The following is a 25,554-nucleotide window of genomic DNA, read 5'->3' as shown; positions in this document are numbered from 1 at the left end:
CCCGGCCCCGGCCTTACCGTGGGCGCTGCGGCGGGGCAGGGGGCGCCGCCCGGCAGGCGGCCGGCTCGGCTCGGCTCCGGCTCGGCTCCGGCTCGGCTCCGGCTCCGGGAGGCGGCCGGGCCCCGCCGCCCGCCCCTCGCCCCGCCCGGCCCGGCCCCGCCGGCCCTGCCGGGAGTTGTAGTCCGGGAACCGCCGAGCCCGGTGGCTGCGGGCCCCGGCCCGCCTCGGGGAGGCTCCCCGGGGCCGGCAGGAGGTTCCCCGAAGCTGGGAACGATGCGGAGCCTCGCTGCGATTTGGGCATTAAATGGGATTAAAAAGGCCTCCCCCCCCCCCCCCGCCGTGCTGTATTTTTGGCTGGGTGGTTGCCGTGGCAACCTTCCGCTCACCCGAGGGCGGCTGGGGGGGGGGGCGGTGTTGGGTTAGCACCGGGGTTCTGCTTTCGGCCTCTTTTTGGCAAAAAAAAAAAAAAAAGAGCCACGTGGAATTGCGTGGTTTTTATCCGTGGACCTCCTGCGGTTTAATTATTAATCCGGCAGCGTGGGAGCTGGGCTGGGGAGAGGGAAGGCCTGCACTGCCCTGCTGCTAAATGCGCGTGTCTTGAAGTTGGGATTGGGGTATTAAACCTGAACCTGATAACAGCTTGTCTCACCTCACTATTGAGAGCAGGTTGCCCTCATTGGGGAACACGGCCCATAGCAGTGACACTGTCCCCATGATCATGCTGATGTGTGTCCTGAATCACAAGGGCTGTGGGACTATCCCATCCCCATCCCCATCCCCATTCCCATCCCCATCCCATCCCCATCCCATCCCATCCCATCCCATCCCATCCCATCCCATCCCATCCCATCCCATCCCATCCCATCCCATCCCATCCCCATCCCATCCCCTCCCATCCCATCCCATCCCATCCCATCCCATCCCATCCCATCCCATCCCATCCCATCCCATCCCATCCCATCCCCATCCCCATCCCATCCCCATCCCCATCCCATCCCCATCCCATCCCCATCCCCATCCCCATCCCCATCCCCATCCCCATCCCCATCCCCATCCCCATCCCCATCCCCATCCCATCCCATCCCCATCCCATCCCCATCCCCATCCCCATCCCATCCCCATCCCCATCCCATCCCCATCCCATCCCATCCCCGTCCCCGTCCCCATCCCATCCCCATCCCCATCCCATCCCCATCCCCATGCCCATCCCCATCCCCATGCCCATCCCCATCCCATCCCATCCCATCCCATCCCCATCCCATCCCATCCCCTCCCATCCCATCCCCATCCCATCCCCATCCCCATCCCATCCCCATCCCCATCCCATCCCCGTCCCCGTCCCCATCCCATCCCCATCCCCATCCCATCCCCATCCCCATGCCCATCCCCATCCCCATGCCCATCCCCATCCCATCCCATCCCATCCCATCCCATCCCCATCCCATCCCATCCCCTCCCATCCCATCCCCATCCCATCCCATCCCATCCCATCCCATCCCCATCCCATCCCATCCCCATCCCATCCCCATCCCCATCCCCATCCCCATCCCCATCCCCATCCCATCCCATCCCCATCCCATCCCCATCCCCATCCCCATCCCATCCCCATCCCCATCCCATCCCCATCCCATCCCATCCCCGTCCCCGTCCCCATCCCATCCCCATCCCCATCCCATCCCCATCCCCATCCCCATCCCCATCCCCATGCCCATCCCCATCCCATCCCATCCCATCCCATCCCATCCCCATCCCCATCCCATCCCCATCCCCATCCCCATCCCCATCCCCATCCCCATCCCCATCCCATCCCCATCCCCATCCCCATCCCCATCCCCATCCCCATCCCCATCCCCATCCCCATCCCCATCCCCATCCCCATCTCATCCCCATCCCATCCCCATCCCATCCCATCCCATCCCCATCCCATCCCCATCCCCATCCCATCCCCATCCCCATCCCATCCCCATCCCATCCCATCCCCATCCCATCCCATCCCCATCCCCATCCCATCCCCATCCCATCCCATCCCATCCCCATCCCCATCCCATCCCCATCCCCATCCCATCCCATCCCCATCCCATCCCCATCCCCATCCCATCCCATCCCCATCCCGTCCCGTCCTGTCCCATCCCATCCCATCCCCATCCCATCCCATCCCATCCCATCCCATCCCATCCCATCCCATCCCATCCCATCCCATCCCATCCCAGGGCTCATGCCGCTCCCCTCCAGCCCCTCGGATGTTCATGCTCAGCCTCGCCTCCCTGCCTGCTTCTGGGCTAGCAGCCTGGACAGGGGGGATTGTGAGGGAAAGGGGCTCCCCATTAAAGGGAAAAAGAGAGTTGTGAAAAGCTGGAGGTGGGAGAGGGAACTGAAACATCCTTCTGTCAAAGGAAAGATGCCGCGGCTGCTGTTCTGGGTACCATACGCCAGGTAATAACACAAGATGACTCAGTGCTTGGGAAACTAAATTGGCTCTTTATTAAAAGCATGTATTTAGGGATGTACAGAGGCGTCAGGGGAGTTTCTCGATCGCCGTAGCACAGACAACTGAGGCTGGCTGGCTCCTGCCGCTGCCGAGCATCCCCGAGACACTGGGCCCCGCGCGGGCAGGCCCTGCTCCTGCCGGGGCTGCTCCCGGGGCAGGGCCGAACGCCCGGGGAGGCTGTCAGGAGCCTCTCCTGGCTCCCTGCAAATTCAGCACAAACTGGCGGATCCCAGCAGCCTTGGGAAATCGAGATTTTTTTGTCACAGGAACTCGGCTGGGCTGTGTCACCAGACCCAGCCCGCTCAGCCCGCTCCAAGGCCCCGAGCCACGTGAGTGCTGCGGTCTGGGTAACAGGCCGAGGCTGAAGGCTGCCCCCGGGGACACAGAAATATTTAAGAACATGGCACCAAAAAGATGCAGTGCCAAACTCCGCTCTCACCCTGACAACAACCTTTAAAATTGCTCGGCAGGGACGGGAACCTGCTGCTTCGGAGGGGAAGTACGGAGTATTTACAAAACACCTTGACGGCAGCCGCGATGTGCTGGTAGCCTGGCCCTCCCTCACTAGCTTTGAGCAAACATTGGCTTCAGAGTGCAGCTGGAGGCGAAATTCAGCGCCCTGTGTTCTGCTCGAATTATAGGTCCCCTGTGCGGAAAGCTCAGTTATAAAAACAGATAGGCACGGCAAAAAGAGAAGAAGGGGGCTCCTCTGTTCTTCCCCAAGTACTCAGGGTGTACGTGGTGTAGGTGGGCGATCCCCAGGGGTGCGGGCACAGAGGTGCCCTCGGCAGGTCCCCGAGAAATGACCAGCCCGGTGCTCCCGCGGCCATCGAGTGCTCTGATGCTCCATCGGCGGCTCCTGCAGGAGAGGAAACCCTTGAGTGGGGTCCACAACCCCACTGCACAGTCAGAGAGAGCATTATTCCGGCCAGGGTGCAGTCGGGTTGCAAGCAAATAGACCTCCTTTAAAAAAAAAAAACAAATAATGGACCTACTGTGGGAGCAAGGAGACAGACAAGGTCTTTATTCTTCCTCCCGGGCGCAGCGCTGCTGAGCCGTCTGTCTGTCCCTCCGAGGCTGGGAACGGGGCTCTGGCGTTTCCTCCTCTGACCCCCAGTGCAAATCCTTTGGGATGAGATGGCCTCGCTGTCAAGCTGGGGGGAAACTGAGGCAGGGAGGCGATGGGGCGTGCACGTGGCCAGCACTGAGCTGCCAGGACTCCCACCTGCATCCAAGTCAGATTTCGGGGCAGGGCTCCCGCCGGCTGAGAAATGCTTTGCTGCGGCAAGAGGAGGAGCTGGTCTGGAGGTGCCAAGAGCAGGGACAGGCTCCCCCCTGCACTTCGCAGTTATTTTTGGAAGGGCATTTGTAGGCAGCGCAGCGGTCGGTGCCAAGGCTGTGCTCAAGTCGATGCCAAATTCGCTGGGAGTCAACGGAGGTCTGAGACGGGACGGGGTGGGACACCCGAGGAGATATTTCTTTCCTTTTCTCCTCCTTCCTTTTGCAGGAAAATCGGGAGCGAAGGCAGCTCGCCCGGTGCCCACTGATTCCCTTTGCGTTTCGGTCCCAGGAGCCCAGCAGCTGCCCCTGGGCTGGGTGGCTCATCGTGCAGCCCCAGTGCGTGCCATCACCCGCCGTGACATTGCTTCTTCCCCCTCTGCTGTGATCAGAAGAGGGGGATATCCATCTCTGCTTCCCTCCTGAATCCCTCGTCCCAGTCCCTCCCAGTCCAACCAGTTCCTTCAGGCTCTCCGTGCCACCGGAGACAAGGTACGAGCTAGAGCATTTGGATTCCCTCCTTGACCTCCCGTGTCGCTGAGGGTAACAGCCCTCATCTCCTGGTATTTCTCATAACTCAGCTGCACAATGGGGCTACCTGGACATAATTCACGACTTTCCCATCCTGATTTAATTTGCAGCTACATCTTGGGGTTAAAGAGGCCATGGAAATGCAAAGCGTGGTTATGCAGGTAAGAACAAATTACTGCTTTTAAGGGCTGCCACTCCGACAGCCCCGAGGAAACGCGTGGGCATTTGCAAAGGTCAGGCTGTGCGGAGGAGGAGGAGGAGGAGGAGGAGGCGTCGCGGGGAGCGGTGGTGGGCGGTGAGGGCTCTCCTTCCACACCAGGCAGGGCTGGCCTCCTCCTCTGCCTCCGCAGGCTGGCAGAGAGCATCCCTGGCAGCAGCATCCGTAACTCCAGCTCTGCTGGCAGGAGGATTCGGCTCGGCCACCGACTACAGACCAGCTCCCCGCTCAGCTGGCACACGGCAGGCGCGGCGTGGCCGTGCCACGGGGTGCTGCTCCGTGCCACCTTCCCCCGGTGCAGCCCCACGCAGCACCCCCGGGAACGTGCCTCTCTTCCCCTGCTTGCAGATGCGACTTTTTTTCCACAACCCCTTATTGTGGCCATTAATTGCATCAGAGGATCGCAACGCCGGCTCGGAAGGGAGGAGGCACAAAGGCTGACAGTGGGGAGGGGATTGCGAATCCGCAGGCTGGGAGAAGGGGATTTCATCCCCCCCTTGGGTTGAAAAAAGCCTCCAGCTGGGGTGCCGGGAGCAGGATACGGCCTCGCGGGGTGCAGGATACGACCATGCGAGGCAGAGGACTGCAGCAGCGCTGCCGGAGGAGTGCATCCATCGGGCTGGATGACACAGCAGCGCTCTGCTCCCGATGCACAAAGGACGGGTGGTTTGGCTTGGCTTGGCAGTGCCGGGCCTTCTCGTCACTCCGTATCACATTATTCACAGGCGGCTTTATCGACACCAGTGCCTGTAAGCAAACTACAGCCCCGACAGGCTACCTGAATGAGGTAGCAGGGAGAAGGCGTCGCAGCCTGTGCCTCGTCTCCTTTAGGGTTCTTGCCTCACCCCGAGTTCCTCCAGGCGCTGGTGGGGAGGAGCAAGGGGCAGAGCGAGGCTCTCTGGTTTGCCTTTCCCCACCAAAGAGGCTTTTTCCCCAGGCTCTCACCACACACCCACTGACACCAGCATCCCAGCCCCTTGCTTCCCCGGCTCCTGGGAGCCCACATCCTCCCAGTCCTCTTCCTGCACCCTCTGTTATCTCCCCCACATCTTCTAACCATGCTTTTCCTGGCACAGAGGTCCCCCTTTTGCCCCAAATCCCCTCTCCTCCACCCGCCAGCCGAGCTGCCACAGACAGGAATGCGGGTGGGCAGCAAGCAGCACTCCTGCGCCGTTTGGGGTGGGTGAGCATGGAAAATCGGCATGGTTTGGTCCAATAAATATCGTCTGTGTATTAGGTGCAAGGGGGAACCTCTCCAGCCGGCTTCGTGGTGGAGGGAGCTGTGGCGTTCAGCCCCAGGGCTGTGCTTTGCCCTGATTTTCTCACCGCTCCCACCGAGCACATCCGCGCCATCAGATGCATCCTCCACTGCAGAATGAGGCCTTACTCTGGAGAAGGTTTCCACGTGCTGGCAGGCCAGCCTGAGCAATGAAAAGAGCGCAGGATTTATCCTTGTTCTGCCAGTAAAACAAACAAGCTTATCTTCACGTGGGCTTTGCTTCTTATCGCACTGCTTTGGTGAAAGTACGCCGGCGGGTTCAGCGGGGCCAAGGGCTGGGGACTTGGCCTCCCTTCCCCAGCAGCAGAGTGCGGTTTCGTAAACTGGTGCCCCAGTACAGACCCCTCTGCATCCCCAGTAAGGTGAGTGGGAGGGAAGGGAAATGCCATTGCTGCCTGCTCACTGCAAAACCTCTCAGAAGGAAAGGGTTTGACACGTTCCTGCTTTAACAGGGAGAAGGAGATAGCAGTATCAGCCCACAAGCATGCCAGGCATATGACAATTAACTATTATTGTATTTTATGAATCAGAGCGGCGCACATTTATACTCACCGTGCCTGGATGTTATTGCTGCCTTCACTGAACCCACAGAAATCTATACCTGCATGTGTACACGCTGTGAATAGCCTCCTGTGCACACACACAAGGTGGAAATTTACAGCTGCCAAATAACCAAGAACGTTCCCTGCCTGCCTCTGCTACCATGAGCTGGCTGGGGGCAGCCTGAGGCCCTGGGGGAGGCAATTCCCCTTGTTTCAGAAACACCAGCAAGAAAATTGGGAACAAACAAGAAATTTGGGAAGACGCTGAGTCCGTCTCCCCTTGGGAGCACCATGGGGCTGGGTGCCCCAACGCCTGGCTCCTGGGAACAAATATCGGTGGGTCACTGGAGCTGGGCTGGGGATGAGCAGGCACATCCCTCACACCCATTCCAGTGTCCCCTCTTCTTCCACTGCTGAAATAAAATGTTTAATTTAACTTCATTGCTAATCTACCCTAATTAAAAAGGGCTAGCAGCACAATTAAGTGCACTCCGCAGAGAGAACCCGCTTTCTTGAAAAGAAAGTAATCATGAAAGACCTGCTTTTGGACTCCAGATAATATGATTTCCAGCAGATAATGTTTAATTTCTGTGTAATAAACCCACGTTCCCCAGCTGGGCTTCATTCACACAGGCTGAAGTGCAGACAGCCGTGGTAGCAGGGGACTCAAACTTTGGTTAGTTTCAGGTGCTGGAGCAGAGAAGAACCTTGCTGATGAGAAGCCCATGATGTTTGCCTTCCAGCTTCCTAATTTCTTGCTAATGGAGTCACAGCACGCCTGCATTTTGCATGTGATGGCCATGTTAAGACCACTGCTCCTTTCTCCTGCGATGTGGTTGCGTTTCAGTGCCAGAGGAATCTGCTTGCACGACAAGCCACAGGCCCACCCTGCTAAAGCTGCCAGGTTTTGCCTTACACCCAATTCTGAGCTTTCTGGAGTGCTCACCTCCAGGACAGAGGGATAGAAATGTGGCAAGGCTCTTCTAGCCTTTTTGTGAAGCGCTGTATCACAGACCCAGGCACTTCTGCAAAAAAACAAACATGAGATTTTAGGTTCTCTTTCCCACCTGCCCAGTCTCTGAGCATTTATGGGGCACTCAGCAATCACAGCAGGTAAAATCGTTTCTTAATGACACGTTTGATCCATTTCTGGATTCCAGCAAGTGGTAAGGAAAGGCACCAGATGTTGCCAGGGCCATGCCGCTAATCACAGGAGAGCAAGCTGATGGGAAGTGATGCCTCCAGTTGTAAAGAATAAAAGCCTGGCCACCAGTGGAGCGTTTTCCTTTCCTCCTTGGCCTTCCCAGGTTCATCGTAGGGTTGCACCTCAAAGGCTATGCTCTTCTGTGCAGACCGGCTGGTGTAAAACGCACCGCCTGCTGTGGTTTCTGAATTCTGCTAAATACTTCTAAAAATGCCACGTGGAGTTCTAACTTCCCCAAACGCCCCTCACGCTGCAGGTCCTGAAGGAAGAGGATGGCCAAAGCCGTCAGCGCGTCACCAGTTTCAGTTTCACCGTCATCGGTACAGTCGAGATGCTGAAAATCATCTTTCCTGCTATAGGAGAAGACAGAATAATCTCATGCTGTTAAATCTCTGCAGTAGACGGAGATTGGGATTGACAAGAAATTGTCAAGAAATGCTGGGGTTCGTGGCAGGACATGGAAGATGGACAAAATCCGTGGCAAACATTTAACAGCAAGCGTAATTAAGGGTGTGGGACCTGGGGCTGTGGTGGATTCCTCATCATCCCGAGCCTTTAATCAAAGCTGTTTCTTTATTTTTCAGTACTTAACAGAGGTTTCTAAAACAGGGTGCTGGAGCTGAAGCGGTGGCTGTGTCAGTGGGCATTGTGTGAGCACGTCCCGCCCGGCCCCGTGCTCAGCAGGTCTTGATCCTGCTCGCCTTGGAAAATCACCTCTGAACACCCAGGTGAAATTTCTGCGTGTGCTCGGATGCCAAGGGAAGCGCCAGGCCTGGCGGCACGCCGGGTGCCATGGGGCTGAGCTGGTGAACAGCATGCGCAGAGCCCGCAGGAGTTACGGGAGGATGTCACAAAGGATGTCACGGCACTGCCCCACGGACCCGGCTGAGCATCTCCTCCTTGCTCTCGGCCACGCCGCCGTGCTGGAGCCAGGCCCGTGTCCATGGGAGTGCCGTGAGCCCCGTCCTTCCCCTTCCCTGCTCCTAGCACCCCGACGTGCTCAGGGCAGCCACCGGGACGTCCCTGCCGTTCTCCTGCCCCAGCGGCGCCGCATCCCGCCGGCAGCCTGACTCAGCCCCGCCGCACACAAAGCAGCGCCTTTGAAACCATCGCCCTGGGCTCCTGCTGCAGCTCATGGAGGGGAAGCCTGGCAGTGGCTTGTGAGAAGCGTTGGCCAAGCCATTGACCAGAGCAGGCAGTATTTTGTCAGTTGTGTATGGCTTTGTGCAACAGTCACTCACAGAGAGCCAGCTGTGGGGGTGCTCGCGACCAGGGCGAGAGCAGGGTCCCGCGCCGTGATCCCGATGTACCAGCCGCCTCCTCCTCCCCTCCCTTTTCTCACCTCTGAGCGTTTTCCAGCACCAACAGCGATGCCCAAACCCCGTTTCAGGCAACCTGGCTCAGCCCCCAGCCAGAAGATGCCCAGCCCGGTGGGCAGGGGCTCAGCCTTCCCCGAGCGACCTGCAGTGCAAGCGGCCGCCTGCGCCACGGCTCCCAGCCCTGCAGGCTGCTGCCGCGGGTTAGCCCCGCTCGCCCTCTGGCTTTGAGGCTGCTCTGGCTCCACGGAACAAAGTCAGGCTGTAGGAGCCCAAAACAGATGTCTGGGCACAGCAGAAACCATGGAAACATCAGAAAGTCATGTCTAATTCATGTTACAGCATCCAGCAAGCGGAGACGTGGGATGCTGCGAGACACCCACGAGCATCCTCTGCTGTCTGCCTGCCACGAAGCTCGCTGCCCCCGTGACCTCGGCGAGCTTCAGGATTTGGGACACACAAAGTCAGCTGAATCCTTTCACATCCCAGGCATCCGGACCCCCGGCCGGGTTAACAACAGCACCATTGCACAGCTGCTTCAAAACGCTTCAGTCAGTCACGCCCAAAGGCCAGGGTTTAATGTTTACCCTACAGGATGGGGGGGACAGAAAATCAGGAAAAGGGAAATATGGGCAATAAGCTTCGATATTCAGCTCCCTAACATTTACTGGTTAGGGTGGGGAAGAAGCACTTTTTATTTAAGTGAAAAGGAAAAGTCCACAGTTCTCCATGAGTTTGTTCTTGAGCAGAAGCTGGCATTAAAATGCAATGAAATGTAGAATTAATACACCTATATAGGAGATAATATTTAATGAAAATACTAAATGTAAGGAAAAAAGTTCACCAAGCAAAGTGACACACTCAGGACAGGTTGTCTGTAACCGAACTGGACGATCGCTTCTGTGATCACATCCTCTAGGAATCTGGAGCAAGCAGATCCCGTGCCCAACCTCCCTCCAGCCTTGGATATAAACAGGATGCCTCGCTGCCCCACGTTGGCTGCTCACACGGTGTCCCGCTCCGAGCAGTCCCTGGGCTGTGCCGGCAGAGCTGGAGGCAGGGGCACGCTCTCACTGTCCGTCGCTGCCGCAGACCTGTGCACAGCGAGCCCCAAGAAGTGACAGCAGCACGCAGCTCCTGCTGCCGAAGGAGGTGGGCGGATGTGGAGCTGAATAGCTAGCTCCCCCCTGGAGCAGATGTTTTCAGAAACGTCTCAAAATCCGGTGATTTTGGGGTCACGGAGTCCGCTGTCGTGCTGCCACCACCGTCTTGGCAGGGCTTGATGCAGGTCCTGAGAAATAAAAATGCGATGTGGGTGAGCCCAGCCCAGCCCCATGGCACCACCCTGGCACTGCCACGTGCACGCTTGCCCCCCTCTGCTCAGGGCAAACCCGAAGAGGCACCGATCCTGCTGCAGGGTCCTGCTTGGCGCTGCCACCACGCGGGCGGTGCCTTTGGGCAGCACACGCCTGCGGTTGCACGCCTCGGGTCGTCGCCCGGTTTTGGCGCCGCAACGCACGCCCCAAGCCCCAAGGACTGAAAGACAAGCCTCGTTTTTTAACAAGTTTGGCAATTTTGGGGTGAGGTGGTCAGGAAGGTTTGGGGTCCCAGGGCTGCCTGGGGAGGCAGGAGGTGAGCGGAGCTGGCTCGCGGCCTTACCCCACCCGCAGCGTTTGGAAGGGGCTGGAAAGGGGGCTGCGTGCTCTGCTTCTGCACCCTGCTGCTCCCCATCCCCTGCTCCTGCATCCCAGCAGCCCCCCAAATCCCCGCTCCCCCCATCCCCATCCCCATCCCCATGTTCCCATGTCCCCATCCCCATGTCCCCATGTCCCCATCCCCATGTCCCCATGTCCCCCTCCCCATCCCCGGCCCCGGCAGCGGCTGCAGGCAGCGCTGCGGCGTCACCTGGTGGCTGCGGGGGCTGCCTGCACCCCAGCACCCCCAGCATCCTCCCAGTACCCCCAGCACCCCTACTGGGCTGGGTTGCGGCCCTGCCTGCACCCCCTGCACAGCCGCATGTGCCCCTCTTCCCCCCCCCCCCCCCGGCCCCCCAGCCTGCACCACCGGACTGTGCACCCCCTGCGCCCTTGCCGGCACTCGGCAGCAGCTCTGATCCGGGGAAAATTTTGGGAAAGGAAATGGTGAGAAGGGAAAAGCACCGGGAGTGTGCTTTTCCCGGCCTCCCAACTGCCTTCGTGCCTCTCTCGGGGGTTAGAGGTGACAGCAGCCCAAGCAGCAGCAGCACCTGAGGCAGGTTTTCAGTTCCCTGCAGGGATGTAAGCACAGATCTGCCCTGATCCTGGTGCCCGCCTGGCTGCGACAGGGGCGGTGAAGCTCTGGGTGGTGCAGCAAGCTCTGCTCGGCCAGATCCCACTGTTACAGCCCCACGTGCCGGCCCTGGGGACGGAGACTGCTCGGGGAGATGATGCCGGGAGCAGCACGGCGAGGGCTGGCCCCGCTTTTAGCAGCAGGGCTCATGCGGGTGCAGCTCCCGACACGATCTCTTCCCACCACCCCTCCTGCAGGTGCGGCCCAGCGCCTTCCTGCAGCCAGGGCTGGGGATGGCAAGGCAGCGGCAGCCGGCAGAGGGACAGCTTGGAGTTTGTTTTAGCTTGCTGCTTGACCTCCTGTGGATGCCGTCCTGCTCCTCCCCTGGAAGCGGTGTTCTGTTCTCTAGGGGCCATCTCCGCGCCCATCAGCGAGTGCATCTTCCCTGCTTTTGGTGTTAAGACTCAACGGGCAGAGCCCAAGCCCTGTCCCTGTTCCCCTGAACTCCACTTGTGCTGTAAAAATGCAGTGAGAGGTAACAGGGGATGCAGCTCGTCCCAAGCACCGGCAGTGTTAAAGTACGGGACTGCCAGAGAGCTGAGACATGGGCACGGGGGCGAAGAGGGGAGGGTCTGGGGGCAGCCAGGAAGGGGGGGCCCCACATGCACAGGGGAAAGCCCAGAGCTCTACGCACCACAGAGTCCCCTCGGGCGTTGCGGTTTCTTCCCCAAAAAGCCCAGTTCGACGAACCTGCTGGCGGAGGGGTCTGGCTGCCCCCGCTCCCTTTGCTCCACGCCGTCCCTGGAGGCAGAGCTGGGCTCGCCCCGCACATCCGCAGCACAACAGCACAGACCGAGCCTCCCTAAGGCACCCTGAGCCACGGGGAGGTGGTGGCCCTGCCCTGCGCGGGGCTTTGGGGGCCCTCGGAAGCTGCGCTCCGGCGGCTGTGATTGCGCGGCCGGCCGCGGAGGGGTGCCAGAGGCTGGCGGCTGCAGCTCGCCTCCTGTGCCCGGCACAGCACCGGCATCACCTTCTGCAGCCTCTCCTTCCTCACCCTCTCCTTCCTCACCTTCTCCTTCCTCACCTTCTCCTTCCTCACCCTCTCCCAGCAGCTCCCAGCAGCAGCTCCCTGCTGGGTGCTGCCGGCCTCGCTGCCGGCCCTTCGGAGCCTCCCTGCTGTGCTGGCAGCAGGTACCTGATGCACGGCGGGTACAGGGGCCTCCTGGAGCAACCAGGGTTCTGGGGAGATCCCAGACCCAGCCTTCAGGGAGGCCTGAGGAAGAAAAGAGCTCCTTCCCCTTTCCCTTTCCCTTTCCCTTTCCCTTTCCCTTTCCCTTTCCCTTTCCCTTTCCCTTTCCCTTTCCCTTTCCCTTTCCCTTTCCCTTTCCCTTTCCCTTTCCCTTTCCCTTTCCCTTTCCCTTTCCCTTTCCCTTTCCCTTTCCCTTTCCCTTTCCCTTTCCCTTCCCCTTCCCCTTCCCCTTCCCCTTCCCCTTCCCCTTCCCCTTCCCCTTCCCCTTCCCCTTCCCCTTCCCCTTTCGAATTAAAAACCTCACATCACATTGCATAAAGGAGGAGCAAACCAGTCCCAGGTTTTATAGCACACACTATAAACATGGGCTGGCAATGCCCCAGCTGCAGGCACGGTGCGATGCGTGCCCCTGAGAAACCCACCTGCCTTCCCCTCTGCTTCATTTGACCTGGAAGGGGAAGAACGCCTTCCCTCGGGCACATTTATTTACACACACCGATTTTAATGGCAAGCCCAGTTCCCGAGCAGAGGCATTGCAAAAGGCACCTCGCAAAGGAAAGGAAGAGCAGAGCCAGGCGAAGGAGCTGGGGAAAGAGGAGTGCAGCTGGGTGAATGCGGGCTCACGTGGGCGCAAAGACCTGCTTTTTTTTTTTTTGCATCCACAAATCACAGAACTGCTGCCAGTTCCTTGACCTCTGGTGTTAAAGACAAGGTGGGATCTGCAGGCAATTAAATAAGGAGCCGGGCTGAAGCGCTGCCAAATCTCACAAACATCATAAGTCTTACAACAACGTGACCCAGCCCCTGCTCCCGGGGCTCCGAGCACCGCGTCTCCTCCTCCGCTTCCCCCTGCTCCCAGCAGCAGCTCGGTGCTCGCCCTCCGACGAGGGGAGGGGAGGTGCGGGGAGAGACCTGGAAAATATGAACCCGGCTTCCCCCGGCGGCTCAGCGGACCCAGAAGGGAAAGGAGCCGGGCGAGGGGGGCTGACTCACGGGGTTTGAATGCCTGGGGCTGGCAGCGCTGCCTGCGGCATTTCTGCTCGAGTCCGGGGGACCGAGTCAGAGGGACTTCTGAAGGCAACATGAGCAGAACAGCCTTCAGGCTTCGGTTCACTTTGCAGACACCATCACCGGGAAATTTTAGGGGAGCCGCACAGCTGGGGGAGCTGAAAAATGCACGGGTGGCACCCGTGTCCCCATGGCCAGGCTCTGGCTTGCTTGCAGGGCACTGGGGCGAGGCTGGGGCTACACCAGGACCCTGGGCGCTGGGGTTTGGGGATCCCCACGTGTGCTGCTGGGGCTGGGTACCCCAGCTGGGACCCTCAGGAGCAGCTGGAGGCACCGTCAGAGGGAGCAAGATAAGCTGGGGAGAAAACACTGGGCACGGACCCCGCTACCTGTGTCGAGGATGGCTCGTGAAAGGGAGAGGCAGCGTGCAGGAGCAACCTGCTCCTTTTCCCTCAGACTTTGCCCTTTTCTGCGTCCACAGGGCTCCTCAGTGCCTGCACTGCAGAAACGGGAAGCTGCCCCAGCATTAAGGAGCTCCTAAATCCCACTGGAGTAAAATTTCCACTGGTTTGCCTCTGCTTTTTTTTTTTTTAAATCTTTTTCTGGAGCAGCCTGCCTCTGCCCCTGCTGCCTCCGACGATGCACCTCCTCTTTATTCCTCTCTCTTTCTGCTCCTCCCAGGCCTCCGCAGGCAGCCGCTGCCGAGCCTCCCTCTCCGTGCTGGGGCACAATTAAAAGGCCGGGTCTCTTCCGTTTCCCATGGCGAGAGCCACGGAGAGTCACCCCCGCCAGAGGGGGGATTTCAAACCCCTGTGATGTGCCTCACCTCCGGTCCTTGGCCTTGCCTAAACTTTCCGAGCCCTTTCTTGTGGCGAGGAGGAGAGCTGCTCTTAGGATGCATCATCAAGAGGCTCGGGTAAATCTGGAATGCAGTCGCTGTTTCCAGCAGCGTAGGCTTCCCCGGAGCATTTGGCTGCCTCCTAATGGGAAAATTGTCTGCCGGGATGAATCCCAGGGCCCAAAGCTCTGGGCACTTTCACAAACATTACCCCCCAGCCTACCATCTGAAGCAGGTAGGTAACGCTTAATTCCTGTTGTGGTAGGAAAATAAGCAGAGCTGCGAAGATCCTGAGCTGCACGGCACACCCACGGCAAAACTTCAGATCTCCCAGGCTTCTCGCCTCCGCCTCCCTTTCCCATTTCTTTCCGTTCACCGCAGAAATGCCGTCTGCAGCTCGCGTGAAAGATGCTGCGTGTCACAACCTCCCTCTGCACACCAGCGCTCGCCAGCGTGACCTTGGTTAAAACTGGAAGCCATCCCAGAGCTTTCCTCTCCACTAATATGTTTAGGAGGCTGCGCCGAGCCCGGCAGAGCGGCGCTAACCTGCGCACGCACGGGGTGCCAGCAGCGATGTGCTGTGATATACGGCTCAGCAGTCACGGGGCTGCCGGGGAGCAGCAGGCAGGGAATCGAACTGGGTGTAAGGATCCCAGAGTCGTCTCCGGACCTCGGGGAAAGCTTGCTGAGAAATAAACGCCAGGTCTGGGGCGCGGGCACAGGGCACAGATGCTGGGTTGGAGGGGCTCTGGTGCGCTCTGCCGGTGGGAAGGGCTCGAAGACACGTCCTGAGCTCCACACGCCGATGAAGTGCCCGGTAACAGTTAGGAGAGGGACACTTTAGGCTATCGGGTCCCCGGGGAAACCACCTCCAGCCAGGCAGCTAAATCCCTGCATCGCCCTCCTCTCCCTCGCTCGGGGCGGGTGCCATCTGATGATAAGACAGCTTCTCTCTCCTGCTTCCCCAGCCCCTCCGGGGGGCTGCACACAGGGGAGGGGGTGCCCCATCCCCTGAAGAAGACCTGTCCTGTTCACCTCCATCCCCGCTGTTGCCATTGCCATACAAACGGGGACACAAGGAATGACAGAGGCTGGAGGAACAACGCCCTGGGCACCGCTCCCTGCACGGACAGGAGATAAGACGTATGGTGCAAACGCATCTCAAATAAGGAAGATGAGAGCTCAGGCATAGGTAAGGAGAGAAGCGTAACGATATCCCACGCCAGATGAGCAGCAGTAACTGTCCTCACCATCATCTAAGCCCTCATCAGCTGCCGGCTATTTCTCCCTGCTAACAGCTGGCCTCCTAACCAGAGAGCTATGGGTGCCGATCTCGTAGGCAGATATTACAGCTCTGCTGCCGAGCGCGATCTCACGTCTCCACAACTGATCCTTTAGACCTCTGGGGATATGCAAGGGATATCGGGGCGCTGTCTCCCTGCAGAACCTCACTGGTTCCTGCGAAGACCTGTGCCTGTAGGCGCTGGCGATGCAATCCCATGCAGACAAGCTTGGAGGACTCGTCCACAAATAGGGCCTGCCTGGGAGATTGGGGGTGACCGACCCAAACGAATTCCCAGGCCATACGAAGCAGATTCGCAGAGGGCTTTTTGCAGATGGTGATTTATCGGTGATGAGAGGCAGCAGCTCAACCCAGGCTGCACGCAGTTGTGCTGCTGTAGTGACACACGGGTGTGTAAGAGCACAGAGCTCCTCCTCGTGTCAGGGGCAGCGCAGGCTTTTACACTCTGTAGCAGCAATGGGGATTCAAGAACCACCCCAAATCTCAACGTGTTCACTTCCCGCACCAATTTTATCCCTTGGCCCCTTTCTCCACGAACACCAGCAGCACTACCCCCAAACCCGAACCACTCGGCGTGCTACCAGCCCCTTCCTGGCTGCTCCAGGCAGGCCCCTGGCCGAGATCTGCTTGCCTTGCACTACTGCTACATCCAGCTGCAGAGAGGCAGCGCTGGGAAAGTGACACCAGTGATAATGTGCTTTACAATGAGTCATTAATAAAGAGAAAAGTGCTCAGAGGTGACAAGGTTCCTATTAAGCTCAACAGCGTTAGGCCTGTTTTGTTAAGTTTAAGAGATAATTGCTATAGTGACATGTTCACATTTCTGAAGTGCAAAAACAATAGTCCAATTTTGCAAATGTTAAGACATTTCTCTTGGAAAAAAAAAAAAAAAGGCGGGGGGGGGGAAGGCAAGAATGAATATCAGCTTGAGGAAATGAAGGCACACGCATCACTGAAGAAAAAAACTCCCGAGCACGTTTAAAAATAGAAATAAGGGGGAAAAATAATCCAGAAGGCTCCTGCTGGAAGGAGCACGTTGGTACCCCTGCTGCAGACATTTCTCTCCCGAGCAAGTCGTACGGTGCCGGGAAGCTCCAGGGCCCCTTGAAGGACCATCTCGTGGCAGCCTACACCGAGCAAAGGGGAAGCTGCTGCGGTCCCACCCGTGGCCATGCGCCCTCCTAGCTGCCAGGTGGCGAGCCAGGAGCGGAGCAGGTCCCAAACCAAATCCCTTTGGAGCCCTTGTGCCAGCCACTTGCTCGGGGCCGTCCTGGCCGGCTGCGTGCCCCTGCCCTCCTCTCGCCCCACGCTGTCCCTCCTGGGACATCTCCTGCCCCTCCTGCCACCAGCTGGCCCGAGGAAGGGTCGGTGTGCCTCGGAGCGTGTCCGGTTTTTCTGACTCTACCAGTTGGTCTAATAAAAGATACCATCTCTCTCCACGCACGCCACTGGCTTCAAGGAGACCTCGCATGCAGCTGGCTCTGCCCGAGATAACCCGTCCCTCCTCCGGCTTCGTGCTTATCTGTGGGAACAGGGTGTGTGCGGCAGGGACCTCGCCTGGGTCCCCGCGTTTCCCTCCCTCTCCTGCACCTGAATGCGCCCATTGTTTGTGCGCCTTTGTCTGTCGGAGGGGGAGAAGGAGGCCTTGGATGGATTGGGTTAAACAAGTTTTTCGGCTGCGTGCAGGTTAGGAGAGGCCACAAGAAAAGAACCACAGCCCTTTGAAGTCAAGCTGCTCCTTTTCTTTTCGGGGTTTGTTTTTGAATTCTGACAGTGAGTGATGCTGTCTCAGATCAAGATCAGTTCACCAAACACAAGAACAAAGGCTCGCCAAGCACACCACTGGCTACGGGCTTGCGTGGCAGTGGCGTACCGCTGACACAGGGCCAGGGGGCAGCTCCTGCTAAACCCTGTTTGTAACCGAGCAAGCCTTTCCTCTAGGGACTTTCACACTAAAAACAAAGGAACTGGGCAAAAACAAGGGCATTTAGGTGTCCAGGCGGCAGGTACTTTAGCAACACCTGGCTACGCTGATGACATTCAGTGCTTGAGAAGTCCTGGGGTTCAAGGTCCACAAGTGAGAGATGCGATCTCCAGGCATCACCGATCCCCGGGCAGGAATGTTGAAGAGGCTGCTGTTGGCTTGGAAACTTCATACTCATCTCTCGTTAGTCCTGGTGTAATTTTCTGCTTTCCTTTGGGTACGGAGAAGGTCGCTGGGCAGAGTCCATGGAGTTATGCAGAGTTTTGTTTAACTTAGTCTTAAGAGCAGGGACTGGATCTGCCCCTTCTGGATAAACACCTAGGCAATGAGCTGTAAACTCACACACTCCCTCTGTCTCGCTCTCTCCATCAATTAATTATTTTATACAAAGCAGAGAAGGAAGCTGAACAAGCCCCGCTCCAAAATTACCTGCGGGGTGGCTAATCTCCTCGAAGCTGGGGAGGGGTCTGCAAGGTCTCCTCGAGCACTTCCAGGTGGGTGCCCTAACCCACGGGCTTCTCTGCACCCAGCTTCCCCGGGGCAGCCTTTTGCCAAAAAGGATGAGCTCGTACACCGACGTGAAGGGGACAGCGCAGCCCAGGTGCCCTGGAAGGACGGCTGTGCCTCTTGGCAGCCCGCTGGGGACCTGCTCCCCATCCTCAGCCTCTGCAGCTCACGCCAGCAGCCACGCTCCCATCAGCTCAGCACACATCCAGACCTGGGCTCGGGATTAGCTTTGCCTTCAGTCTCTGCTGCAAACGCTGAAGCTCAGCCCAAGTTGGCATTAGGCTGCTCTCCGGAGCTCTTCCCCTCACCGTGGCCCAGATTTGCCCATGCAGACCTTGCTCGGGGTCACCTACAGGCGCGGGGCAGCAACGCCGAGCTCTCCTCTGAAACATTTCCACGCGTACAAACGAGGCTCTGCAGTCTGGAGACAGGCTGAAGAGTGGCATCAAAAAGCTCGGATCTCTGCCAAACTGCCACCGGGTCTCCCCGTGGACATTTTGGAAATGCCAGGCCTCTTCCTTGGGGTTTTTGAAGAGCCTTTCTGGGACGAACAGCAGAGCCCGCGGAAAGGTTAGCAGCCAAACAGCTGTGGAGCACGATCCTCTGCAGGGGACGCGCAGCCAGAGGTTCGGTGTCACAGGCTCTGCAGCTGTCCTGTGGCTGATGCAAAAGACCGTATTCTGAAAAGGTCAAAAAGGCAATTAAAGAGACAAGACCAGCTCTTCCCAGTGCTGCAGCAGGTGCTCAGCCAAAACATTTGCCTGCAAGACTGTATTTCCTTTAGGTTTATTAACCGTTAAGCGTTTTTAGGGACAGGATCGTAAAGATAATGAACTGAACTACAAGTAGAGTCAGGATTCCTTCGCAAATTACTCCCGTTGGGTTAGGCGAGTGTTTGAAAAGCGAAACGCTTTGTTATGATTTTGCTGCAGCAGGAGACCCCCGAGCTCGTCCCCGGCAGCTCACCTCCGCTTTAACTTGCTGGTTAAGCCAGGAAACCTGAGGCATTTCGGCAGGGAAGCTGAGCACAGCCACCGCATCGGACCCGCCGCGGGGTGATTTGCAAGGACTTTCCCCTCTGCAGCAAAGCCCACCTGAAAAAATTCTGCTCTCTCCACGCCGACTGCTCAGTACATCGCCGCAGGCTGCTCAGCCGTCCTGGCACTAAACCAGATCAGTCGCTAACCCAGGTTAAAAACAACCAGCAAGGGGTTTTGGGGTGGGGGAGAGGAGCAGATTTCGTCTTGGGTCTGTTCACCGATCCGGCTCACCGCACTGCACACAACGCGTGAGCCAGGGGGGCAATGTGGCGTGGGGGAACACATCCCGGGAGTCCTTAAACGGGGAATGTGGCTGAGAAAATGGGAAGTGGCACGGCACTGGGGCTGACCCCAAGGATAGTTTGAGTAAAATTACTTCAAGTGCAGTCCTATTTGAAAGCATCGCTTTTAATCTTGTTTTGCAATGAGAGTTCGTTTGTTTTTTTTCCTCAGAACGCTTACCAGTAATCTAAAATATGCCAACTTCCAAGTAAATGTAATATTTTGCTAATTCTTTTTTGGTAGGTGGCTGCGCGATTAGAGCCGAGGGGATGGAATATCTGTCGCTGGGGATCAGCAACAACACCGAGACGAGAACTGGGCCAGAAGTCACAGCCAGCCTCCTGCTGGGTGCAGCCAACACGTGAGCTGAACGCCCGTGGTCCCTCCCGGCTCGGTTTTGCCCCGACTCCAGGGCAGAGCACATTTAGGTCACCGTATAAATGAATACCCGTTTTTCAGAGCTGCGACTTGGATGTTTTAAATTATAGAACAATGGATGTCGCACACTCGTTTACCCATTGTTTGTACCAAATCGCAGAATTTAATGGAAATTAGCTGAAGCGCAGTGGAAAAATGGGTTATTAATGAGTTTGTTAAAGTGGCCTTGAAGAATTTTCGCACGCCAGCAAGCAGTGCCAGGGAAAAGAGCAACCAGGTCTGCCCGAAACGATGCCGGCCAGCGCAGTACCAAGCATCTGGCTCAGCCTGGGAGCTGGCGTGGACCCGAGAGCAGTGCCCCAGCGAGAAGTTTGTGGAGGGCCACTCAGTTTGTAAGGATGAGAGAGTGTAATAGCGTAATAGCACGGACACAGGTCGCTGGATGAACAGAAAGGGAAACAGCAGTTTGTTTAAAACTAGCCTAAATAAAGGAAGCCCTCTTGTCGGTGTTCTGACTTGACAGAGGTACACAGCGACCAGAAACGAGGTTTTTAGAACTAGTGGATTTTCACACCTCATTTTTATTCCTGGAGGATTAAAACGCACCTTGCTGCTTATTTCAATTGCTGGTTCTCTTCCCAGTCCTGGATGAAGAAGGCATTGAGCAGAGCAAGGTAGGTAAATGGAAACGAAGTAAACAGTGTCCTTGCACCTGCAGGAAAGTTAGCTTCTGTCGAAAGGTGAATTGGTACCTCAAGAAACCAGGGCTCCACATGCTCTGCCCTGACTGTGACTACTCCACTGATCCAGCAGCATTTGCAGATTTTGTCATTAAAGAAATTTAATAGCGCAGTAAGCCTAGGACTTGCAGGAGGCTGTAATCCTTCAGTTTTTAAGGTATATGTAATTTAAATACAAAAATCCCCTTCAAGGAAAACAACACATTAAAAGAGATTTTATTTCTTCTTATCTGCATCCTGCTGGCTTACTGTAACCCGAGTAGGAAATGGGAACATCTGGTCTGTGCTCACGGGAGGCTGAGGTCAAAGGGGGGAACTGAGGCCAGCTCTGGCCTGGGTGCCGGGGCATCGTCTGCTCTGGCCGGGCTCTGGAGCTGGGCAGGGGCAGCAGGACATACAGAAAATCTCAGCTAACATACGGGAGACCCTGAAGGCCTTCTGGGCAAGCAGCAGGATGGAGCCAGCAGAGAAGCCCCTGGGATCCCTCAGCTGGAGCAGAGCTCACCTGGCTCTGGCCCCATCCGCCTCCCCGACCCAGGGGCAGGGACGTGTCCAGGGGGCTGGGCAGGGTTGGGGCTGCGGCTCTGTGCGCCCCGGCTGCTCCCAAATACCCCGTGATGCATTAGCACACTTGGCCTGGCAGGGAACACGGGCTTGTGTTCGCAAAGCTCGGAGCATGCAGAGAGCAGTCATCCTCGCCTCTGCCTTCCTCTCCTCCCTCGCCAGGAGATGACATTTGGTCAGCTCCGGCGACTTCACATAAGCAAAATAAAGCTGCGGGTCCCTCCTGCCTCTCTGCCCCATGCCCGCACTCCCCTGTTACACCTGCTACCAGCAGCTTCTGCTGCACCCGGCAGCGAGCCCACCTGGGGAACTGGCAGCCGGCCCTCTGCGTGGATGAGCCTTAGAAGGACTCTCGGAAGAGTTGTGCTAAACGCTTTTTTTCTCCTGGAGGCAAAATCCTCGTTCCCAAAGTACACTGCAGCCAACTTACCCTGGCCTAGAGCCTGGGAACAAGAGACTATTGCTAAACTCAGACAGCCTCTTGAACTAGGGATGCTGCTCCGTGCCATTTCCCCCAGAGGCACTTTGTGTCAACGCCTCCGCTCCCAACAACCTTGCCTCCGCTGCATGGCAAAAGCGCGTTTTTTTGGCATCTGGTTTGCAGCGCTGTAAAGCAAGACAGCCTTCTTGCCAGGACAGGAGAGAGCCAGATGCTATCTGCCTCCGAGGCCACGGGGCACGCTGCGGGGCAGTGTCCAGACACCCAGCGCGAGTTTTAGATGGCTAAAACTCGCCCAGCGTGAGTTTTCAGCTCGCCCGGCCTCTCTGGGTGGTGGATGCACCCAGGGACAGCCTCGGATCACTCACCCTCACCTCCAGGGCAGCAGTTCTTGCCGGCTGCAAGTCCCCTGGGCACGCTGCTCAGGCATCCCTGCTGTCCTCCTGGTGCTGCCCCCGAACTCCGGGTCTCGGACTACCGTCCCCGTGGCAGCTGTGGAAGAAATTCTTCCTCCGTGGGAAGGACGCTCAGCTCGGGAGGCGACCCGGGGGGCAGTGCCGAGGCCTACCCGTGGCACCAAGCGGAGGCGTTTCTGGAGGAGCAGGAGAGGACATCTGGCCCTGCACCTCTCACGGGAGCAGCTCTGTTGCTATTCTTTCTAGGCCGGCTTGTGCCACCCCATCCACGGATACCCAACAGCACCTACCTGTTTCTGACCTCGTTGCAACACCTCTCACCTTCCCCTCTGAACCCTTCTGCTCCCCCCAGCTTCTCCCACCTCCCCGGCTCCTATTTGCAGCCTGGGCAGAGAGCAGGGCGTTAAGTCTGTGACCGGCTCTGTTCAGCACATGCAAACCGTGATTTGCAGAGCTTATGACGAATTCAAAATTAAACAAAATTTCCTGGAAATGGCAAACGGTACTTTTTGACAGCAGGGCCAAATTTCATGCTCTTTCTCCGCAACATGGAGGCTCCTCTCTCTCTCGCAGCAATTTCATGGAATTATTTGTTTTCAAAATCTGGGCAAAACACTGTGCTTTCCCCTCATTCTTGGAAATGGTCAGAATAGTTTGGCTGAAGCTTTCCAGAGAACTTCAGCCTAAGGCAGACATCTGGCGTGGAAAGATTTTAGCCCAAACAATTACAGTTTGGCAAAGCTGTAAGCAGAATGACCAGAGTCTCCAGTGAGCTATTGCGCCGACGGATCTGGATGCGCGGGGGACTTGCACCAGCCATGGGCATGCCCTGTAAGCGTGGAGAAGCTTCAGGGTGCCTGGTCTTCTGCTGCAGGGAAGGACAGGGGAGAGCACAGCCACGAGAGGGAGCGCATTTGCCTGTTCCTCACCGCGCAGCTCGGTCCTGGAGCCGCTAACTGCAGCAGTGTGCTGGCTTTTGGCCGTGCGCGGCTTCTGGTGCAGGCCCTGTGCTGCGGCCGGTCTCACCCGGGGAGAATTATGAAGAAACCAGCTAAGCACCACGGTATGCTTGTGTCACGTCCAACGAGTGGCCTGCCCGCGTGCCAGGCTGTTTCAACATCGGGCGTTTCGTTTCTGAAACCAGGAACAGTAGGTGAAAAGTTACTAAGGAGATTCAAAGGGGTCTCAGCGCTGGTCCCTGGACCCTGAATCTGAGCACAGGGATGGATCCCGAAGAGGACGCAGAGCACAGGGTATCTGTCCCAGCTCCTTGCAGCACCAAAGGAAGAGGGTCCTGGTCTTCAGCAGCTTGCCAGCCAGCAGGGGGATTCAGTCCACAAAGATCCTGGCATCCCTGAAGGCCCTGGAAAACTGTGGTCTGGAGCAGGGGACTCAGATCCCCGTGCCGCAGCTCCCAGCCCTACGTGCACGCTGGGCTCAGGCCCATGTTCAAAGCACCCAGCCTAGCGGGAGGAGGACTGCAACGTTCTCTGTGCTCCATGAGACGCGGAGGGCACCAAGGGGGGTGGTGGTGGTGTTTAAAAAACCCATTTGCACCCAAGGAAGGCTGCAGTCGCTGTGCCCTGGATGTTTTCGTTTCTCTCAGGGCTCAGGCCAGATCTCGATCATGCAACCGAAGCGACCGAGTTATTGTACCGTAGGAAGCTACGGCCCGTGACGCAGGCTGCTTAATTGTCCCCGCGAGTGCTCGTAGCCTGATCAGTCCACTGATCCCACCACGAACGCGGATTAAACCACAGGTTTTGCCTCACAACTGGAGCAGGCTGAGGGTTTAGCCGAGGTCAGCAGCTCCAACGCAGGTGGTGGTGGAGGCGCTGGGCCAGCGGGAGGGGCTGGAGCCGATGCACCTTGCCCTGCAGCTCGGGATGCCCAGCAGAGGGGCAGCCGGCCCTGCTGAGCCGCCCTAATTTTTATCTGCATTGCTCCGGGAGCCCGGTGCGAGCGAGCCCCGGCGGGCAGGAGGCAGGGGAACGTGCAGGCGCAGGAGCGGCCACAAGATGGGGATCGCAGTGAATGCAAGAGGTGCTGAAAACTGCAAGGGGAAAGGGATCGCAGCCCCAGAGCTGGGGTACCCTCCGGGCGCAGAGCTCCCTGCTCCGGCAGCTCAACCTCCCGCTCGCCACCAGTTCCCCCAGCAGCCCCTGATGCTCGCTTAAATTACGGTGCAGGGGCAGCGCACTCGGGTCCCTGGAAAACCTGGAGCTTCTCCTGGTACAAAGTATTTCAAACGCAGCCCTCGGAAAAACAGGACAGAGCACACGGCTCCTCACCTGGGAGAAGTCTCCCGTCCTATACGCCGCCAGCCCAGCAGAGGGGCTTTATTCTCATTCCCCATGACTTCCATCACTGACTTGCAGTCAAACTCATGGGCATCACTTACGTGGCCACGCAGGGTTACCGTGGGCAGCAGCACGGCCCATTTTGGTGAGGAGGACAGGCCCGAGTGACTTGAGCTACCACACAACCGCCGCGACCTGCTGCAGGTATAGGGTTACGGGGCACAGCCGAGCAAAACCTCCTTTATTTTCTTCCCCCTTGCAGGGGTGGCACACAGAGACGCGAGTCGTGGCGACTGTCATCTTGGGTGCGACCAGCCAGGCTTTTAATTGGCTTGCAGATGTTGTGACCTGGCCGTATATATATTATTTTCACTTAACTTCGTGTCAGCAGGAGTAGGGCTCTACTAAATTTATCCCCTCTGCTTGAGACGAACTGCACAGGCCTTGAAGGGTATTTTTAATGGTAGGTAAACCTCACCCACAAACAGTCTCTCATTTCAGGCCTACAAATGAGATATTTTCCAGTCCAGTTTAACTCCAACCCTGCCCCTTCCTTCCACAAGCCCCAAATGACTGTTTTCTCCTGATTCTTTGGTCATTGTGTAAGTGTGATATCCCTTGGCAGAGCCTACAAAAGAGCTCGGGAGGAATATGGTTCCTGCCTATTTGGCTCCTTTTAGGGTTAAAGCCAGGATGGGTTTTGTGCCTAAAGCAACATCCTTCACGCAAATGCCAGCATAACATAAATTGTGCTGGGCTCTGAGGAGAAGCAAATGTCAAAAATTAAGTTATTCTTCTGCTTGACTCACAAATCCAAGTAGCATGCAAATAAAGAGGAGCCATCTGTTCGGTCCCTGGGCCATCCCGAGTTAAGCCTCAGACCCAGCTCCCAGTTACATCGGGTCAGCCCTGCTGGCTGGCCTCCACCCTACGTGCTCAGCCGTGCCCTGTCACCGCGCGAGTGTCCGTAACCCTTCACGCTCCTGCTCAGCTCAGCCGGCACCTTCTCCCCGGGGCTGCTTTCAGCAAGGTGTCCCTGCTTTCAGGCGGGATTTCAGGGCTTCTCCTGTCTCCGTTCCTCCTCTGCGGGCGTCAGGCCGGGTTCCTCACTGCCCCGTGGTGCTTCAGCGGTGCAGCAGAGCGGCCGGCGCACCGCTCTGAAGTCAGACTTGCCACTGGTTCAGGTGGAGCCCGCCTGCATCTCCAAGGACGTTTTACTGTCGTCGTTTTTGTAGCTTCTGCATAGCACATGGAAAATGCGTTTTTGGGGGGCTAAAGAGCATTAGGCTGGGGAAGGCTCTAGCGGGAGATGTGGTTAGGAGGGGGTTTGGAGTCTGTGCTGGGGACCAGTCGGCAACCTCTGAGAAGCAGTCCAGGATACGG

The 25,554-nt window shown here is 57.7% G+C and overlaps 1 protein-coding gene and 2 long non-coding RNA genes across 7 annotated transcripts in view; 1 reads left to right on the top strand and 2 right to left on the bottom strand.

Annotated features, from left to right (window-relative positions):
• The window catches only part of LOC310889060 (CBP80/20-dependent translation initiation factor-like), a 138,963-nt gene extending 138,802 nt beyond the window's left edge, over positions 1-161 (bottom strand). For 2 of the 5 annotated variants that reach the window (XM_083816050.1, XM_083816041.1), the window contains exon 1: positions 18-160. The gene's annotated coding sequence lies outside the window, so the exon portion shown is untranslated. Of the gene's footprint in view, positions 1-17 lie in introns of all 5 variants that reach the window. The other 3 variants (XM_083816045.1, XM_083816040.1, XM_083816044.1) reach the window with 2 other exon arrangements.
• Positions 162-2,458: 2,297 nt separating this feature from the next.
• LOC310890351 lies at positions 2,459-3,764 on the bottom strand. The gene is made up of 2 exons (XR_014577213.1): positions 3,484-3,764; positions 2,459-3,347 (listed from the first exon to the last, which is right to left on the bottom strand). It is a non-coding gene; the product is annotated as an uncharacterized lncRNA (long non-coding RNA).
• A 177-nt stretch (positions 3,765-3,941) lies between these two features.
• Positions 3,942-6,186, top strand: LOC310890352. The gene is made up of 3 exons (XR_014577214.1): positions 3,942-4,258; positions 4,408-4,458; positions 5,752-6,186. It is a non-coding gene; the product is annotated as an uncharacterized lncRNA (long non-coding RNA).
• Positions 6,187-25,554: the final 19,368 nt, after the last annotated feature.

Source organism: Anser anser, assembly GCF_964211835.1.
Source record: "Anser anser genome assembly, chromosome: Z".
Classification (NCBI taxonomy): domain Eukaryota; kingdom Metazoa; phylum Chordata; class Aves; order Anseriformes; family Anatidae; genus Anser; species Anser anser.
Note: the sequence above shows the minus strand (reverse complement) of the source record. Positions and strands in the feature narration are given on the sequence as shown.